Raw genomic sequence first — 21,878 nt, 5'->3', positions numbered from 1 at the left:
CACACTAGCGCACCATCTGATTTTGCTGGCTGGACAAAATTCAACCTCAATCTTTCTCTTGTACGTACACACAATACATGCGCACGTAGAAACCTATGTTAAGAATTCAGTAAAATCTAAATTACTGAATCGTGTACTGAAATTTCAGTAGATGAAACTTCAGTAAAAAAAAATGTGTGCTAAACAACATGCGACACCTAGTGTTGAGTAGCAGAACAGAGCGAAGTATGTCGATTGAAATTTTTGCCCTTTGAGGTTATGTATGCGAATTCTAGTATTCAACATATTTTTTGAGCAAAAATTCGAGCTGATACTTTGTTAACTTTTGATGTTCTATCATTTTAAACAATATTCTTTTTTGCAAAATTATTTTTTTTTTCAATATTTTTTATTGCGTTAATTTATAGAGGGCAAAAAGTTTACACTCGTGCTACTTGATTTTTTTCTCAAAAGTTGTTCTAAGAGCTGTAAATTCAATTTTAAGTTTGCATTCCTATGTAACCGAACAGCGAAAATTTGAATCGTCATTCTTCGATGCTTTGCGCCATCTGTCGGAATTTTTGAGCTTTTAATCACGAATAAAAACTTCAACGCTCAACAGCGAACCCTTTAATGAATTGGTTGCTTCAATTTCACTTTTTTTATCAATTTCAAAAGTATTTTGATGATATAATTCTGTACTAAAAGGCTGTTTGTCGTCCATTTTTTTTTGTTTTTTTTTTAGCAATTGAATGTTTTCGTGTAAAAAAAACGCTAACAGAACGAAACGCTGATCAATCCATAACCCAAACAACCCGAGTTGATTAATATTCAGAAGCCACTAGCCAATCAAGCATTCCTGTGTGACTCTACTGAACTTGATACCATACCGGGAAGCAGTAGCATAATATTGATAATGAAGAAACATAAAATTGTCGTAAAACCAAAACATTGATAGGCTAAACATCCGTCGCAACCGATCATACCGCTCACCTAGAATGACATCATAACTGCCGTCCAAGAGCCAAACGACATGCGACACCTAGTGTTGAATAGCAGAACAGAGCGAAGAATGTCGATTGAAATTTCCGCCCTTTGAGGTTATGTATGCGAATTATGTTTTGTTAAATTCCAGCGTTCAAAACAACTTTTGATCAAAAATTCGAGCTGATACTTTGTTAACTTTTGATGCTCTATCATTTATACAATATTATTTTTTCAAAATTATTTTTTTTTCGATTTTTTTTTATTGCGTTAATTTATAGAGTTTAGTTTTAAAAAGTTTACACTCGTACTACTTGAATTTTTTCTCAAAAGTTGTTCTAAGAGCTGTAAATTCAATTTTTAGTTTGCATTCCTATGTAACCGAACAGCGAAAATTTGAATCGTCATTCTTCGATGCTTTGCGCCATCTGTCGGAATTTTTGAGCTTTTAATCGCGAATTAAGACTCTTATAAATTCCTGTCATCCAGCCGAGGAAAGTCAGTCTGTTTTCAGAGTTTGGATCACGATCATCATCCCGACTCTACACGTCTAAACTCTCGAGTCACAACAAGCTTCAAGTGTTGAGCCTGAAACCTGCTCGATACTGAGGACCAAGTTCATCAAGTCTATCTTCTACAAGTCTGAGTAAACACCGAGCATAATCAGCCAACGAACTACAAAAATCAACAGCCATCGAGCAATCAAGTGAAAGTTGAATAAATGTAATCAGAGTTAAAACGGATTAACCTAACTTCTGCAGCCGGAAGCCGGAAGTGCAAAAGTGGAAAAATGCTGAGTCATTGTCTAAAAGTAGACCGCGATCAATTTCGCCCAGCAATTCGATACAGTAGTTCGTTGAAGGAAAAGTGGAAAACGTTATCTAAAAATGACAACGCCATCCGCCTACAGGAAAAGAAACAGCCACCATCCCGAGAAGATTCAACATTGTTACTTCCGAACAACCAAGGAGACACGTCATAAAATCTGACGGTACAATTACTTACAAAAGAATCCAGGTTTTTTTTTAAAAAAAGTCACTTAGTTTACACACTGCATTTGCAGGTTTCAAACTCATCACTAACAAATAGAGCTGGCGCCTTAGCCCGCACGGCCACCAGACCAACGGTGGATTGAACGTCTATACGAACATGGCATTTCGATCAAGTAAGTTTCTCTCACCGATAGGCTACAAATTTCATAAATTAATGCAAAATTTGTTTTACACGCAGGTTAGCCAGGTGTTTTGCTGTGGACAACCGGACACGCGCTCCGCAGCACCCTGACGACATCCCGCAACTCATGATCGATGATGAAGTACACAAGTGTTCTGTGCGTAAAACAAAAAGTGAAACAAAGTGAAGAACAGATAACTAGCAAGAGTGAACACATCAAGAGTGAAGAAAACTGATCAAAAACTATAATTAAGATTAGGGCATAGTGTTTCATAGGGCTGTCCATTCTTGTTGCTCGTTGGCTGATTGATAACGTTGGTGATGATGCTCGTTGGTTATTAGACTTGTAGAAGATAGACTTGATGAACTTGGAACTTAGTGATCAAGAGGTTCCGGGCTAAAGACTTGAGGCTTGTTGTGACTCTTAAATGTGTAGACTCAGGGTGATGATCGTGATTCAAACTCTAAGCATAGACTGTTTGTTATACAAAATGAATTCTTACAGGATTTTTTAAAATGTTTTTTTTTTTCACTTTGATTCGATGCTCGTTGGCTTGTTGTATGGACTTGTAGATTTCCTGTAGATGGTAACTCGATGAATGATAATCCTGACGGTGTAGATATTCCAAGCTGAAGACTGAGGCTCGCGATGACTCTAGACTTGTAGACGTGAAAACTCCTGGGTGGCGGTTGTGATTCAAACTCCTAAAACAGACCGGCTTATTGACGCGTGGCGTGATCGAGTGCAACGGATGTTCGGCCAGTCGATGTTTTGGGTTTACGATAATTTTATGGTATCGGTGTTTATGCTACTGTTTCCTTGGTACTATATCAAGTTCAGCCGGGACACACGGGAAAGTGGTGATCTAGTTGTCAAGAGGCTTCCGTATGATAATTGGCTCGAGGTTATTGTTTGGGTTATGGACGTTATGGGCTGATTATCATATGAGTCGTGAACATGGTCTTGATTGTCTGATTCCTTTATCCTTTATGATTCCTTTTCCTCCTCTTGAATAACATTGTCTACAAAGTTAACGTTTCGGTATTGAGTAGGTGTAGAAAGATTTTTGGATATCTCTGGGTACCTTTCTTGAACATAAACCTAGGAGTCCGAAGGCTTGAATGGGGAGAACACCCAAACCTCTTTTTACTCCAAGGAACCTTCCACCCTAGTGTTTGAACTGACGACCTTTGGATTGCGAGTCCAACCGCCGCCAACGATTCCACCGGAGTAGGCTTGGTTTGGTGTGTTGTTTGTACTTATGGCATGGAGACAACTCCTACACCTGGAATGACTTAACGGCCTAACAACCAAGGCCGGGACCGACATTTTACTTCCTCATTCGATGGAAGGTTGCAGCAGATGGGAATCGAACCCAGAATCATCCGCTTACAAAGCGGACAGCGTAACCATTCGGATACGCACTGCCACAGCTGGTGGTGCTGAAGTTATTAACTGTTTCTGCATTGCAATGTCGCGATTCAAGGAAGGAGAAAGTGGGGACAAGGGGAACAATTGCCCGTTAAACCATACACACACATGTCTTGCCCCACTTTTCTCTGATGTTTATCCTTCTTCGATATCTCTATCAAGATTAAAGAGATGGTGCCGATGCTGAAGGTTGAAAGGTCTCAATTTGCTTGCGGTGTTTGAGGGTTGATTCTCGTAGGATCTCGGTGTCGATGAGATCATACTCTTCGACCCTGAAAAATGAATTTATCTATTAGAATTAATGTCAATTTTATTAATTTTCCTATCGTGTGAATCAATAATATAAGTATCGTGATTTTCTTTGACAGTTATTGGTTTATTTCTACTTGGGTTTCCTTGGTTCTTCCGTCTACTATTGTATTAGTTACGTAGAATGGATATTATTTATCTTGTGGGATTGATGCTTCTTTTGTTCTGAATATTTTTCAAATTTTTCCATAGTTTTGATCAGCGTTGTTGTTCATCGGAAGTTAATTCACTTCTTTCACCTATATATAAATACATACGTTATGTAGAATGGTTTTTATGCACAAGTGGACTGTTTTAAGTATTTGTGAACAACAGTTTGTATTAGATCATAAGAATCTAGTCTTGGATTTTCTTTAAATAGACATCTTGCTAATTCCCTAATGGTAGAATGACTTCTCTAGACTTGTCCGTTAGTTTCGGATCTGAGAACTTGAGTTCGGTATATGATGATTCTGATTTGATATGAAAAAAAACTTTCATTATCGATTACAATTTGTTTGGGTATATTGCGTCTAAGTATAAGTGATTGATCTAGTAATTAAAAAGAAAAAAATCAACGAGAACCTGGATGTCTGTTGTATTTTTGATATTACATTCTTCGCAATTTTTCATGAAGGTTCGTAGCATTTTGATCATTGATGAAAAGTTACAAACTTTTAGCAATTGCATCGTGTTCTCATAAGCGTTCCGATCTTTTAATTGTCTTGTCTTGTCTTTATCTTTTCATTAGTTGCACAATTATTTACTGTTTTTGAAAGTGTATGGGAAATGAATGTTATGGGTTTTTCAATTTCGGGATTTTTTTGGGATAGGACTACTCCTGATGCAACATTAGATCTGTCTGTTGTAAGAATGAAAGGTTTGGTAAAGTCTGTAAATTCGAGTACATCATTCGATGATAAACTGTCTTTAAGTGTTTGAAATCCTTTCTTCGCATCGTCGTCTAAAGTGATTTTGTGAGTTCTACATTCGTTTGTCTTTATTCGACTTTGGCAATTCTAAACATACAAACTTTGGAGAAACCACATTCGGCCCTCAGCCCTGTCTAAATATTTTTGAAAAATTTCCAAGTGCACGTGTTTGTGGGAACCCCGCAGTTCATGCTTCCCCTCGAATTAAGCTTGTGGAGTTGTTCTTGTCAATTCTTGTAGGTCAGTGGTACCAATCAGCCAACAAGCAAAAAAAAAATCAACTGTAAACTAGAGTTAGAATGTGAATATTTCTTTTAATCCTCAACCCAAGATTGTTTAAAATTGAGATTTATGATTTCTAGTAACCAATGCTTTTATGAAGATTTAAAATTGTAAAAAAAAAATAAAAAAAAGTCGTGAAATGTAATGATGAAATTGTAAATGTTATCTCTTGTATCTTTGTAGAATTAATCTATTTGTAAAAATACTGTAGTAAATTGTACTTGTACAAAAAGATAATAAAATACAAGCATTCCATTCTACAAATCAGGTCAAATTCACGTAACCTCCAATAAAAACAAAATCTCTCCTACTGTAAGCTTTTCATTTTCACACAGACAGTCCCGTCTTTTTTTTTTTTTGCCCAACAGTTTGAAAACAATTTTGATGTATCGCTGCGCTTACCTTGCCATATTTATTGCCTCAGTCGTCGTGGAGCTAGAGCTAGCTGGTAGATACTTGTCGGGAAAACTTCCGCAGCCCTGCCGGGGGTTGTTGTACTGCAAGTGTACGTACAGAGAAGTTATCCGACCGCAGCACAATGAAGATGAAGCGAAAAACCACACCACCCACAATGCAGAGTGCTGTTGAGCACAGTTTCAAGAAAACTGCAAGAATGAGTTTTCCAACTTTTGGACAGTGGGTTCAAGATTTGGTGGAAATATTTTTAAGAATAATTCAAATTATAACTTGTTAATCAGATTTTGAGGATGATTCCGATTTTTTTCAAAAAAAAAACACAAATTTCCGTTGTACTTCATGTGAGGGCAAAATCTAAAGAATGAAAACTTTTTGGCAGACTTTTGTAAACAAAATTCAGATTCGCATTCTCGTCCAACTATATACACAGAATAGTAGAGAGAAGGAGGAGAGACACACTACCCAGCACAGGTCGGTTTCCGAATCGCTCTTATGGAAAATTCGCAGGGGAAAATCAGCCAACCGTGCATCGATGGCATGCCTTTGTGTGTGCGCCGGGATCAGAGGAAAATCACGGCACGGAACATTAAATCTTGTACCGAAATGTGATGTGGTCGAGAGCGCCGAAATATTGTTGGTTAATCGTGGGATTTGGCTTGTCAATTTGGGGTTGATATTTTTATAAATAGCACTCAGCTTGCAAAGTCGAAATCGAACCTCTGTTCGATTTTCTAGCGATGAAAGGCATGCATTCTCAACAAACGGGCAAATTATTGGCTTGATCGCTGTTGCCTGGTACGAAAGAAAAATAAATCATACGAGTGATCAAAATCGGGGATTGTTACCACGTTTTAATTGGAGTTTTACGATTCTGTCGATTTGTGGATTTTTTTTATTGTTTTTCCTAAATGATATTTTTATTGGAGTTAAATTATGATTTTTTAACCGTAGAATAATAAATCTCACCATGACCTAAAAATTATGAATTTTTCACGAATTTCCAAATTTAAGTGCACCTTAACTGTTTTAAGCATTGCGTAGTGCTGAAATGTTGTGTTGTGGTGTGGCAAACAAGATTTTAAATGCAATTTCCTGCTGCAAACAGAAGTTACAATGTTTACCGTCTTCCCAAGAGAAGAAGACACTGGATGGTAGTATGATGAACCAGCCGGCGAGCATGCCAATAAAGAACTAATTTAGGAGAACACCTGTACTGCCACTCAAATTTTAGACAAGCGCTTTGGCAAACTTTTCGCACAGATTGCAAGAGCAGCTAATACAAGTAAGTCTTTTATTAAATAATATAATTATATTTAAAAACTTAATCCTTCAAAATATTATGCAATTAATCAAAAACACTGTACAAATGATAGAAAATCTGTGTCACAAAAACAAGCGTTGTAATCTTATTGGTTTATTCTTTTTTTGTTGTCCTTATTGTGCTTTCTTAAGATATATTTTTATTTTAAATCTCCTTGTTGCGACAAATACAGACTAAAAAATGCAATTCATAAGAATTATAAGAATTATTTCATCATTTCGATACGACCAAAATAACAGAAATGCTAACAGTTGTACCACAGAACTGTGATTGTTGCAAATTTCCATACAGTTGTAAACTTGTATGAAACATGGTTTTAGCAAAAAAAAAATCTTTTTGTTGTTCACACCTGCCAATTTGAACACTTCAACATTTATTTGTAGCAAAGCTTTTCTTATTATACATTTTTAAACATAATAAACATGTTTTTTAAATGCCAGACTCGATAATCCAAAGACATCGGAAAAAATTTACTTCGGATAATCGAATCACAATTTAATTTTTATTTCGTTGTCTTTTTTTTGATTGTCGAGCTTAGGTACGACCCCTAAATTATGCTAAAGTGATTTAGAATTTTTAAATCCAAGCTGCCCAAATGGAAGGGATGAAATAATGAAAAAATATCACTTAATTGACAATCAACTATTCCAATTTCACTAAAATAGGGTCGCAACTCGAATTTGATCTTTAAATCAAGAAAAACAAACTAATATTGTTTTTTGCTCGTGTTTCGATTATCCGCAGTCCCACTCAAACCATTGGATAATCGAACATCGAATAATCGAAACTTTGGAAAATCGAGCCTTCGGATAGTCGAGTCTGGACTGCACATGTTTTGATAACAAATATATCAAACAAATTTTATATTTTCATCAGTTGTCACAGAAATAATGCTTTTTGATTATATTAGAAAATCACGAATTCCTTTTAGTCGAATCATAATATTGTTGCACTTGTAATTTGAACCAAGTTTAGTTAAGAACGCAATTATGTGTGACTCACCATTTGACCTTCTGAGATACCGTCATATGAAAATGAAAAAAAATGGATTTCGTAATTTTCCCGTTTTTGCGCGCTGTACGTCGAAAAACCAAGTTTTTATTTTCAAAAAATCGTATCTCGGAATATTGAAAACATAACTTCACCATTTTTTGATATGTTACGTAAAAGTTTTCGAGGTACCGAGATCTTCAAAATAGCATTTTATGTTTTCATTTCACCTTTTAATATGTTAGGCTAGATATTTGAAACTTTTAACTTTTTTCCCGAAAAGCCTATCGTTTCGTTTGCGCACAAGACAGCTAAAATCGGTTGAAATGGGGCGCAGTTATGATGTTTTGAAAAATGTGGATTTTGCAAATATCGACGAAAATTGCCATATTTTGAACCACACTAACACGGTGTAGGGCACTCTAATTGCCAAACAAAACAATACGGGTCTAATTATTTCGGCCAAGAAACCCCCAGAAAAAAATTGAGCCCGAATTCGAATCATGCTGTTTTCGAGGGGTATTGCTGAATAAAAACAATAACATTGCAGGTTTTCAGGACTTCAAACAGCAATACATTTTCATTCGGTAATATTATTAAATAAGGCCAACTTATTTTTATTTTTTCAAACTAAAATAAGTTGGCCTTATAAGAGCATATAAGAGCATTTGAAAGAAAAGACTTGACTTCAAAAATTAAAAAAAAAATGTTGTCGAAAAGATTTTTTAATAATGTTATACATTATTCATTTCTTGACATTGAAATTCGGTTCATTATTACTACCTGAACATTTGACGCTTTTTTGGTTAACACTCAAAACCCAAATTTTCCTGTATATTTTTTTATGAGAGGCATCATTTCCACTCTCCCTGGGTCCTGTCTCGGTGGAGTCGCTGGTAGGCAGTTGGACTAACAATCTATAGGTCGTCAGTTCGAATCCCGGGGTGGATGGTAGCTAAGGTGTAAAAAGAGATTTGCAATTGTCTCAACAATCAAGCAAATCCATAATTTATAAAAAAAAAAAGTATCATTTTACGTTTTTTTATGAAATGGGTAATTCTCTACCAACTCACACGAAATCGGGAAAAGTTTCCCCGACCCCTTTTCGATTTGCGTGAAACTTTGTCCTAAGGGGTAACTTTTAGCCGTGATCACGATTCCGAGGTCCATTTTTTGATATCTCGTGACGGAGGGGCGGTACGACCCCTTCCATTTTTGAACATGCGAAAAAAGAGGTGTTTTTCAATAATTTGCAGCCTGAAACAGTGATGAGATAGAAATTTGGTGTCAAAGGGACTTTTATGTAAAATTAGACGCCCGATTTGATGGCGTACTCAGAATTCCGAAAAAAACGTATTTTTCATCGAAAAAAACACTAAAAAAGTTTTAAAAATTTTCCCATTTTCCGTAACTCGACTGTAAAAAAATTTGGAACATGTCATTTTATGGGAAATTTAATGTACTTTTCGAATCTACATTGACCCAGAAGGGTAATTTTTTGATTTAGAACAAAATTTTTCATTTTAAAAATTTGGTGTTTTTTTCTAACTTTGCAGCGTTATTTTTAAGAGTGTAACAATGTTGTACAAAGTTGTAGAACAGACAATTACAAAAATTTTGATACATAGACATAAGGGGTTTGCTTGGAAACATCACGAGTTATCGCGATTTTACGAAAAAAAGTTTTGAAAAAGTTGGTCGTCATCGATCATGGCCGTTCATGGTCACCCGCGACAGACACGGACGACGAAACAAAGAGAAACGCAAAAAGTAACTTTTTCAAAACTTTTTTTCGCAAAATCGCGATAACTCGTGATGTTTATAAGCAAACCCCTTATGTCTACATATAAAATTTTTTGTAATTGTCTGCTCTACAACTTTGTAGAACATTGTTACACTCTAAAAAATAACCCTGCAAAGTTAGAAAAAATACGAAATTTTAAAATGAAAATTTTTGTTCTAAATGAAAAAATGACCTTTCTGGGTCAATGTAGATTCGAAAAGTACATTAAATTTCCCATAAATTCACATGTTCCAAAAAATTTTACAGTCAAGTAACGGAAAATGGGAGAATTTTTAAAACTTTTTTAGTGTTTTTTTTCGATGAAAAATACGTTTTACGCCATCAAATTGGGCGTCTAATTTTACATAAAAGTCCCTTTGACACCAAATTTCTATCTCATCACCGTTTCAGGCTGCAAATTATTGAAAAACACCTCTTTTTTCCATGTTCAAAAATGGAAGGGGTCGTACCGCCTCTCCGTCATGAGATATCAAAAAACGGACCTCGGATTCATGATCAGGGACAAAAGTTACCCCTTAGGACAAAGTTTCTCGCAAATCGAAAAGGGGTCGGGGCAACTGCTGTGAGAATTACCCAAATATGAAACTAACTCTTCAATGCCCGATTTTTTCCAGGACATTTATTTTCACCCATTTCAGGATGGAGAGTTGCTTGCTCACTTTTGTTTGAGCTATTTATTACTTTGCAACAGTCAATCATTCCTTTGTGGACCATCATTCAGTGAGGTACTCCTGGATTTTAGCTCCTGAAAAGTGCTTAAAAAGTGCAAAAATGCCTCAGGGCAAGAAAAAGAGGCGGTCCTCACCAGCAGGATCGGCAGATTTGAAGAAGCTAAAGAATGCCGAAGCGCTACCTGCAAAGCCAGGCAGTTTGAGCAAGGACGCTCAAAAATTGTCTGGAAACCAGTTCGCTACTCTCCCTGTGGACGTGAGCGAGAAGGAAGAATTTGAACGACGGGAAAAGTTGCCACCCATTTTTGTGAAAACATCGTCATCGGACTCGGTGCGAAAGTGGCTGACCGGGTTTATCAAATCTGGTGCTTTACGAGCTTCCATTCGCTTGTGTGCTGATGGACTCAAAATTCTGCTACCTACCAGGAAGGATTACAACTACGTTCGGGATTTCCTGAACAACACCAAGATTGAATACTACAGCCATGACGATCCAGGTAAACGCCCCATGAAACAGGTCCTCCGTGGCCTGTACGACATGGATGTGAGTGTGCTGAAAGAAGAGCTCAAAACTCTTAAGTTGAACGTGATCGAAGTCTTCAAGATGACGAGACACAACAAGGACATCAAGTATCGTGATCAACTGTACCTGGTTCATCTCGAGAAAGGATCGACAACGCCGTCTGAGCTGAAAGCAGTTCGGGCAATTTTCAACATCATCGTGACTTGGGAACGTTATCGTCCAGTGCAACGTGACGTGACACAGTGTTCGAACTGTTTGCAGTTTGGACATGGTGGAAGGAACTGTTTCATCAAGAGTCGTTGTGCAACCTGCGGAGGTGAGCACAAAACTCAAGCTTGCGAAACAATCAACGAGAACATCGAAGCGAAATGCTTCAATTGCGGCGGCGGCCATTCGACCAAGAATCGAAGCTGCCCAAAACGTGCTGAGTTTGTAAAAATTCGGCAGCAAGCGACGACGAGGCACCAACCAAATCGTCGCAAAACACCACCAGCATACACGGACGTGGATTTTCCTGCTTTGGCGTCACCTGGAGCGGGATCTGTTCGAGTAGTTCCAAATCTGCAGCCATTGCCGTTGAATCAGCGGCAAAGAGTTGCAGAGAATACAACACCTCCAGGCTTCAGTCAGCAACCGAGGGAAAACCAACCAACATCAACGGGTGAAGGCAGTAGTGATCTGTTTTCACCACAAGAACTTCTGAACATTTTCATCGAGATGACAACAACTCTGCGTGGGTGCAAAACTCGCCAGGAACAAGTAAGAACTCTTGGAGCATTCATCTTAAAATACAGATCGTAGTTTACTCGTTCTAGTGATTTTGAATATTTCAATGGATTTTTTTTTTTTAGTTTTAGGTTAGGATTAGTTGTTAAAGTGATTTTGTTTTCTTTTTTACCCAAATGTATTTAATTCAATGCAATAATGTAAAACAATTTGAAGCAAATAAATAAATGAGATCAGTTAATAATAAAACGAAAAATACAACAAAGATGAAGAGCATTAGGCCATACCACTTATCATGTAAAAGAAATGTAATTATTATAAGAATGTTCAATAAAGACATATTTAATTTCAAAAAAAAAAATTGCAACAGTCAAAAGCACTTTATGAAAGCTGTAATTCATGATCAAAGTGCTGATAGGCCGATAATAAAAATAGGCTGAGAAAGGATATATTTCCCCTTAATTTGCATTTTTCATTTTTGAATAATGTTTATTTCTGATAGGAATCGGCTTATTTTACAACCTCCTATCATTCACCTTTTGCATTTCTAGTTTCTGCTTGTTTTCACAATTTCTGCTACAGAATGATACCATTATCATTTAAATTGTAAAAATGCATAGAGGCATAGTCTGGAACATTACAAAAAATACTACATACGTATTTGTGCATAAAATATTGGAAAAGTTAGTAAAATACAAAGCCCAAGTTAACCCCTGAAAGTCATATTATTTAAAATACAATGGCAGTCAGTTTTCTAAAATTTCAACAGTTTTTTAAAGATCAAAAATTTTCTGAAAAATTGATTTTTGGGTTATTTTTATATCGAAGCGAATTTTGTGAAAAATTAACTACAATTCAAGTCTGAAAATGGAAGGCCTAACCACCCTGTGGCCTAACTTCCCCAACAAAAAACTTCATTATCAACAAATTCTTTAGAAAAAAAAATAGAGTTCGAATAAGGACAGAAGTCTCTAGAGCACGTAAAAGTTTCAAATGTGGAAAGGACTACCCACATTTTGATAGAATGTTCTAAAATGTGATTCTTTTTAACTCTCTACAACCCAACCCTGCCTTTAGACGGGCTTCGATTTAAAAAATCGCCAAAACTCCATATTTTCAACCAATTTTTGATCTTTAAAAAGCAATGGAAAGAAGAGCTCTTAAAATTTTAGAAAATGTATGGGTTGGAAGTTTTACTTGTTTTATGTAACATTGGCAATGTTTTTTTAAAAAAATGTAATTTTTAGGGGTCAACTTTGAATATTTTTTTAACTAAAATTTGCTATATTTTAAGTAAAAAGAAGTATGTAGTAATTTTTCTAGTGTCCTACTATGACTGTGCCTCTACGCATTTTTTTACAATTTAAGTGATAATGGTGCCATCTTATAGCAGAACATATGAAAAACAAGCAAAAAATTGAAAAAAGGTACTGTTAAAACATGAAAAAATTAGATAGGCAAAATGTAATGATAGGAGGTGGTAAAATAGGCCAAATACTACCAAAAACAAACATAAACTAAACGAGATAAATGCAAATTAAAATACTAAAAATTAAACAAGAAAAACATAAAACAAGAGAAGTAAAGTTTTTCGTTGAACAAAAGTTGCTCACAATGACCTCCTAATCACGCGAAAAATAAAAATTTTCGAAAAAAATGCCCATAGAGGGTTAATTCATTTTTTTTTTGCTTTTAACATTTCTAGTAAGCTGAAACAAACCACACATAAAAATCTTGTTGAACTGTGTGAAAATGTTTCCAGTATCAGCAGATTTTGCCAACAATGAAGCTAATTTTCAAAAATCAATCTTTTAAGGAATACAGATTTGTCAAGTTTATCCATAGGAAAGGGACCAAAATATTTAAGTTATGAAGACAGTCATTTGAAAATTACATGTTTTTATAACTTTGAAACTTTTATTATTGCATTACAATTTTCTACAAAATTATACAGCAGTTCATTGCAACAGAAAAGACACTAAAAAATACGGAGTTAGCTTGGAAGAAAACTTGTTCATATTATTTCACGATAATCGAAAAGAAGTTTGGACCAACAGCTGTGCGAGTTGACAGAGATTAACCCACTTAATGTTCTAAAGCACGTCTGTTCAAATCACAACGTTACGTAATTCGTTTCACAAGCTGCTCAGTCACTCAGCCATGTCTGATTCCCTTCTTGTACAACATCTGCATACATCCTAGCAGCACAAATCCTACCCATCACATCTCATTCTTCTTTCGAAACCATGCAAATCCCTCTCAGCTGTCCCACCCCAAGACGATTCCAAAAACAGGTCAACGGAAACCAACCCTTACCTTTTGCGACGGCATTCCATCAACTGCCAGTGGGTGTCAGACAATCCGTCCTGGCTGGACGCGGCTCACCAAGCCGCACAACCGAAAGGATTTCAACCAACCTCCTGTCTTGCTTCTATATAAAACTTAGTTTGCTTCTCAGTTTCCAGCAGGATTCACACCGTTGGACACACTATTTCTCACAGGACACCCTTCATTCCGTTTGACACTTTTCCGCTATTTTTCCTCGTCGTCCTCTTCGTCATTCACTTTTCCGGCCTGGCTACGGTTGACTGTGTATAGTGATACCTTTGTTTTAATCCAATTAATCGTTATGTGAACTTGCTTATCCGCTTACCCCGCTGAATGGGAGGGAAATGGCCACACTTTGTTTTCCCCCTTTTTTCCGCGTCGGATTTTCCTTCCGGAACGGTTCTTCCGTCGTCGTCGTCTTCTGGTGGAAGGTTATGTAACGTCCTGCGAGGATATTTCCGTTGAAGCACTTTTATCCCAACACTGCAGGAGGGGTTTTTCCTTCGACTAGTTTTGCTGGGTTATCTGTTATCTGTGATTCTACGTCTCACTTGGAGCTACGGGACGCACTTAATTTTTTTTCTTACTAAAGCTAACGGGGCTTAAGTCGTTTAACATATATTGCCACTAGGCTATTGACGTAGACTTCGCCGTTGGAGGATACACTAATTAACACTAATTAAATTTGAAGAGACACTCATTAATATTCGTAATGGGCTTCCTGTGGTGCACAGATTCCTTCTCCGCTTGGTTAATCTCTGTCGGAGCAGAATTACATCAATCTCACATCGCACTACACACCACTAATTTGGGCAGGAAGTGCTCTCGTAACTTCCAGATATTGTTGTTTCGTCGGGAATCGATTTCTCACCAACCCACACCATGCGTCTCCACCAAATCTACGACGCGAAGTTTCGCGACCTCAACGCGCCCCAAATCACGTTCCAGCCATTCACTATCCATAAACAGTAGGAAAATCAACCCACCGTCGTAGGCCTCCATTACATCTCGGTTGGTTACACCAACCACCCACTCACGTACGGTAATTCCGGGAAATTCCTGCACCCGTTAATTGCACGCACACACTCGCCAAACTCCGCAAAAGTTGGTTAGACGTGAGTCGTCAATCCTAGAACCAATCAACGTCCGAAATCCGAACCAACACCGGAAGATTCCGTTGCTTCACCAACCACGTCGTCCTTAATCCTTCCCAACAGTTTAACGCTAACTTCACTCCGACCTCCACTTAAGACTCAACTTTGCCAGTAGCAAGCCGATTCGTCGGGAAGAGCACCCCGCACTCCGCTGCTCGCGGAACTCCTGTCCCAAAAAGAGGGGGGTCCAACAGATTACTATATCCTTTAATTTCTTCTCCTCAAAAGTTCTGTCCACTTGGATCGAACGGCGGCGGCGAACGAACGAACGCGGTGCTGTCTACTGTACTACTGAAGCCAACCCGACGGCACAGGTTCCGAGTTGGTAGTGTCGAACTTCCGAGCCAGAACCGCGCGCACGCAAACTCACCATTTCGTCTAGCGGGGACGCGAACCCGGGCCAGCTGATTGGTGCGATTTGAATTTTTTTTTGTTTGCGCGCCTTCGCAAAAGTCGAGCAGTCTCTGGAGCACGTGGTGCGCGGAGTGAGAGCGCGCTGAACAGTCCAGAGAGGAGAGAGTGAGTTTGTGGTGAAACTGCAATATACTATACACTGTATTGTTATTGATGAAACTGCTGCCCGAGCGGATGCTGGGCAGGAGAAAGCGCGAGTTCGTGCGTGGTGAATTTAAAGTACAAGTTCAATAAAACGTTTTGTCGAGAAAAGAGAAAAATTGATGTTTTGAGATTTCACACGTACGGGAATTTGGCGGAGTTGCATGGTGGTTATTTCTGTACAAATAACTAAAAAGTCATTGTCAAAAATCGGCTCGAAAAATCAGGGGGCAAAATAAATATTTATGTCAAAAAACGTTACTTTATCCACCCTAATGTGGTTGTTGCCTTCCTAACATTTAAAGGGTAATGCTATCCAAAATAGACACAAAAGGGCGGAACTTTCAGTGTTCTATCAATTTGACTCATAATTCATACCGGTAAAGTGAATGACGATACCATTGGGTAGTCAGATCTTCATATTTCAGGGCACTTATGTGCTTATAACACATTAAATTCAAGTGGAAAATCACGTTGACTTTGAAAAGTGCTTGTGTTGTGTAGATCTTATGATCAATTTCAAGTGTTTTCCACGTCACTTTGAATAGTTCAAGACACTGGGACAAATTCATGAGCAAAACACTTGAGCAGTTCTCTCAGATTTCTGTCATTCCATTTTATTTTTTTTGTATTTTTTAATCCAACTGAAACTTTTTTGGTGCCTTCGGTATGCCCAAAGAAGCCATTTTGCATCATTAAATTCTCCATATAATTTTCCATACAAATTTGGCAGCTGTCCATACAAAAATGATTTATGAAAATTCAAAAATCTGTATCTTTTGAAGCAATTTTTTGATCGATTTGGTGCCTTCGGCAAAGTTGTAGGTATGGATACGGACTACACTGAAAAAAAATGATACACGGTAAAAAAATGTTTGGTGATTTTTTATTGAACTTTTTGTCACTAAAACTTGATTTGCAAAAAAACACTATTTTTAATTTTTTTTTTATTTTTTGATATGTTTTAGAGGACATAAAATGCCAACTTTTCAGAAATGTCCAGAATGGGCAAAAAATCTTTGACCGAGTTATGAATTTTTTTAATCAATACTGATTTTTTTCAAAAAATCGAAATATTGCTCGTTAAAAATTTTCAACTTCATTTTTAGATGTAAAATCAAATTTGCAATCAAAAAGTACTAAAGTTAAATTTTGATAAAGTGCACCGTTTTCAAGTTAAATCCATTTAGAGGTGACTTTTTTGAAAATAGTCGCAGTTTTTCATTTTTTGAAATTAGTGCACATGTTTGCCCACTTTAAAAAAAATATTTTTGAAAAGCTGAGAAAATTCTCTATATTTTGCTTTTTTGAATTTTGTTGATACGACCCTTAGTTGCTGAGATATTGCTATGTGATTAAAAACAGGAAAATTGATGGTTTCTAAGTCTCACCCTAGCAGCCCACTATTTCCTAATGTCGATATCTCAGCAACTAATGGTCCGATATACAATATTAAAATATGAAACATTCGTGAAATTTTCCGATCTCTTCGAAAAAAATATTTTAAATTTTTTTTTAACCAAGACAAACATTTCAAAAGGGCGTAATATTGAATTTTTGGCCCATTTAAAATGTCAATCTTGATTTAAAATTTTTGAAAGTATTTTTTTCGAAAAGATCGGAAAATTTCACGAATGTTTCATATTTTAACATTGAAAATCGGACTATTAGTTGCTGAGATTAGAAAATAGATATCGAAAAAGTGATCAGAAATGGATTTTAAGCATTATGATTGTATTGTTAATTTTAACCCCAGCTCTTAATCTTTGAATGTATCCAGCAGTAGAATAAAACACTTTTACAGCAGTGAGTCGGTTAAGGGGTTACATACATGTAGAAAATCACAAAATTTCATATTACAGAAAATTTATTAAATCAACTTAAAAGATGATTTTGTATCACTCATGAAAGTTTCATGAAGATAGTTTATGATCAAATCAAGTTACAGACGATTTTATCTGAAAATTTTGCCATGCGCAAAGCGGACTGTCAAACTTTGTGAGAGTTTTTCTCTGAACACCGAGTTGATTTACGGCGCCACGATATCTCGAGATGGGATAGACCAAATTGGCTGAAATTTTGAGTGAAGACTCGCAAGACATATCCCGTGTGCATGACGAAAATCGATTTTAAATTTGCATTTTTAAAAAATACAAAAATCAAAAACTTAAGATTTTTTACATGAAAAACATAAAAATATTTTTATCTTTTTTAAAAATAAACTTTTTGAAAATCGGCCTTCGTCATGCACACGTGACCGGTTTAACGAGTCTTCACAAAAATTTTGAGCCGATTTGGTCAAAGCAGTGTTGAGATATCGTGGCACCCGTTTTTTGAAACTGCTAACTTAAAATGGCTATATCTCGGCAATGATACAACCAAATGTCCTCAAATTTGTTTTGTTAACAGATGAAAATATATATTTTAATGTCCTGAAAACAGATTCAAAAAAAGTTTTAGTTTGTGCTCAAACCAACCTCTGACATTTTTGCCGATTTACATGTATGTAACCCCTTAACAGGGATGCCAGATGGTTTTTTAAAATGTCTGTAAAAAAGTCTGTGTATGTCTGTGCACTTTTCTAAAATTCAAATATATCAATTTAGAGTCATTGAAATCCATCAGCAATTGCGTTTTTATGCATTTGAGAACTAACTAAATAAGTTTTGGTTAAAATTTTTACAAAATATTAATTTAATGGAGTTTTTTAAAAATCTGTGTACCTCGTCCCGCCCGTGTGGATCAATCGGACCGCGCACTGGACTCACAACCCAGAGGTCGACGGTTCGAATCCCGCGGCGGGCGCTCTAAAATTCTTTGTGTAAATATGGGTATTCGGCGCCGTCGCTCCGTGCCATACTTTCATACACTTAGAAGCCCAGGACGGCGAAGTCCTTGTAGATAAAAGGAAGACACTAGTGGTTGGTACTAGCAATGGTGGCCGACAGCTATAAAGTCAACTTCGTTTTCGTACCTCAAAAAATGTCTGACACAAGCCCAAATGTCTGTGAAACACAGACAAATCTGTGCATCTGGCATCCTTGCCCCTTAAGTATATTTAAAAAAAAACATTCATCAATTATACCTTAGCAATTTAACCTCGTCTCTAAAACAACATTAAACATTGGAAATAAACATTCTTTTTTTAAGGCATCTGATTGAAATTTGGCGGTGTTTTTCCTCTTTATTTAGGTCAAATTCTCCGCAGTAATAGCAGCATTTTTCATGTAAATAGAAGTCCAATCAACATAAAACTATTTGAAATGCATTCCTAGCGTTTTAGCCTTTTTTTGGGCTTGTAAAAACCACAAAAAAAATCGCGAAAGAAAATGTTTTGTTAATACTTACATATTTTGGCAATACTTACATATTATAGCAAAACATCTGCACTGGCGTAGAAAGTATTTTAAAACACTTTGTTTATTTAGATGTGGAAATCATGGCTTGTAGTCTATTTTTTATATTTTTTGCCGTCAAATTTTCTCTCTGGCTTTGGACAAGGTAGGATTTGAAAAAATAGATCAACAACAATTTGTATTGAGTCGATGATCAATAATTAAAAATTGTCGCAGTTATTACAGCCAAAAACCAGCATAATATTTAATAATTCTAGAGTTTAACTTTAAAAAAAACAATAGGCTATGAGTTTCCTCCGTACATAGAACCTTGGAATTCAATAATATTTTATACATTTCAGTTATTTTGTAATTCGGTCTCGTCTAACTATAATATTTTCTTTTTTAAGATCTCAAAAAATATATTATGATTATGCGTGAACGAGTTAGAATGTGCGACAGGTGTGTGTGCAAAGCATTGCAAAGTTCGTTAGTGGGCGATTCCAGGCTCCTATTACGGGTACCCAATAGGGTGTTTCAGCCAAACAAAAAAGTTCTCAGATTACGGCAAACCGAGGTTCCCCTTGTAGAGGGTACCCATATGGACTCTCATGCCAAATATCAGCCCATTTGGTTAAGAATTGGCCTGTCCCCAGCGGTTTAAAGTTTACATGGAAATTACTATGGGATTTTTGTGCTTTTCGTTCAATCGATCCTACAGGCCAGGGGACAACATGGATTCACTCGGAATAAAGACAGGTGTGTAGGGGATGGTCCAATGAACACATTCCAGAAGGAAAAAGTGTTGTCCGTTCTGTCCCCAAGGTGCGCATTGGATCGACGTCCGGTGTCTCAAAAACTACGAATGCCGACGCCAATTGAGCTTTTATTTTCAATGGTTACTACGTAGTCGTGATGTGTTTTGAATGGTAAACATGAAACAAATGTCAGATTGTCTCAATGGAAGCAGAAAGCTTTAGTTTGCGGTCCTGGAACCAGGCTTTCCTGGTGGGAAATCTGGAGTGAAATCTGCCCCTGCATCGCACCCCGACGAACAGAGAGCTTTTGAGCGCTCTTTTGCACCGGAATCGATACGACAAGCTTTCGATCAAGAATGCCGCTTTGGAAATCTCCCGCTTGGCGGAAAGTGCTTTAAATGTACCACGAAGAAAGATCAATGCCCATTTGCAAGATTTGTACGACACTTGGAGAGGTATAAATTTTAACAATATGGTTTTATCAGAATGGTTTGTTCCAGTTTACTAAATTAAAGTAATTTCAGGACTTTACAAGCAACAATCCCGAACCACTTCGAAATCGGAGGAGGATAGAACTCATTTCAGGACGGAACTATCTCCTGCTCACCATCCCGTCCGATCTCGCCTGCTCGCCATCGAGCGTAGTCCTGTCCAAGTCAACGTCCAGCAACAAGTCCGATCTCGCCAGCCCGTCATCGAGCGTGGTCCTGGCGTCATGTGCAAGTCCGATGTCACCATTCAGCGTAGTCATGATTCTTCGAAATCGTCATCCGACTTGGTCCTGCCCAGCGCAGCCTCAAATAAAAAATTTCATTTACTTATTGTTGTGTTTCTGTTTTTACTTCATATTACAAATACATAAGAAGATTAACAATTTCTTACATTAACCGTATATTAAAACATTATTTTATTGAATATCACTACTTTTAAAACACAGAATTTAAAAATAATGTCTTCAAATCAATTTCTTTTCAGTGCATTCAATTACAATTTTCAATTAAAAAAAAAAACAAATTTCAAGCAAGAGTATAACATTTAATAGAAAAAATCTTGGAAAATTCATTGTATATAAGTGCACACGGAGAAAAAAGAGTTCCAAAAATCGTGAACAAGCGTTCATGAAAATGGGAACCACGAACAAAGTGTTCAAATTTCATGGTACGTTTTTCAAAATCGTACCATGGGATTTGAACACTTTGTTCGAGGTTCCCATTTTCATGAACGCTTGTTCACGATTTTGGGAACTCTTTTTTCTCCGTGCAGTTGGTTAGCAATCGTTAATTTGGTCAAGGGGGTTGAGGGGTGGTCTTAAAAAATTGATGAACCCACTATGACAAATATGGAAATGTAACTTAAATTGTTATGAGCAGATTGCTCTCGTATTTTTATAAGGTACAATATTGATGGGAGGCAGTGGTTGTTCGCCTATTGAAGCCTTTGGTCATCCGCTGCCTGATTTTGGAGAGAGGGCGGGAAGGCTAGTTGAAGAAAATATTTGCTATTTGTTATAGTCTAACGGAGCCAGCAAGAATCCTGCATATCGGTCAGTAAAACAACAACCAACACTAGTCTTAAACCGTTGGTAACACTTAATTATTCTAGGCACCCAGATGCAAAAAAAACAAAAGCACAATACATCTGCCAGGACTTTTCCACATGAACTCGCTTTACGAAGTAGTTTTCCCACCAGGAAAGCCTGGTTCCGCAAACTAAAGCTTTCTGCTTCCATTGAGACGTTCTGACATTTGTTTCATGTTTACCATTCAAAACACATCACGACTACGTAGTAACCATTGAAAATAAAAGCTCAATTGGCGTCGGCATTCGTAGTTTTTGAGACACCGGACGTCGATCCAATGCGCACCTTGGGGACAGAACGGACAACACTTTTTCCTTCTGGAATGTGTTCATTGGACCATCCCCTACACACCTGTCTTTATTCCGAGTGAATCCATGTTGTCCCCTGGCCTGTAGGATCGATTGAACGAAAAGCACAAAAATCCCATAGTAATTTCCATGTAAACTTTAAACCGCTGGGGACAGGCCAATTCTTAACCAAATGGGCTGATATTTGGCATGAGAGTCCGTATGGGTACCCTCTACAAGGGGAACCTCGGTTTGCCGTAATCTGAGAACTTTTTTGTTTGGCTGAAACACCCTAGTACCCAATGTTGCTCCAATGCGCAATAGACCAGATATTTCATTCAGCGCTTAAACAAGTATGAA

General features: G+C 37.1%; 2 long non-coding RNA genes across 2 annotated transcripts; both read left to right on the top strand.

The window, feature by feature from the left end:
* Positions 1-1,245: 1,245 nt before the first annotated feature.
* On the top strand, positions 1,246-5,695 carry LOC120417121 (uncharacterized). Its single transcript, XR_005605427.2, has 3 exons — positions 1,246-1,954; positions 2,027-2,128; positions 2,194-5,695. It is a non-coding gene; the product is annotated as an uncharacterized LOC120417121 (long non-coding RNA).
* Positions 5,696-19,538: 13,843 nt separating this feature from the next.
* On the top strand, positions 19,539-20,544 carry LOC128093462 (uncharacterized). Its single transcript, XR_008212506.1, has 2 exons — positions 19,539-20,107; positions 20,177-20,544. It is a non-coding gene; the product is annotated as an uncharacterized LOC128093462 (long non-coding RNA).
* Positions 20,545-21,878: the final 1,334 nt, after the last annotated feature.

This window comes from Culex pipiens, chromosome 3 (genome assembly GCF_016801865.2).
Source record: "Culex pipiens pallens isolate TS chromosome 3, TS_CPP_V2, whole genome shotgun sequence".
Lineage (NCBI taxonomy): Eukaryota > Metazoa > Arthropoda > Insecta > Diptera > Culicidae > Culex > Culex pipiens.
This window is presented reverse-complemented; position numbering and strand designations above follow the sequence as displayed.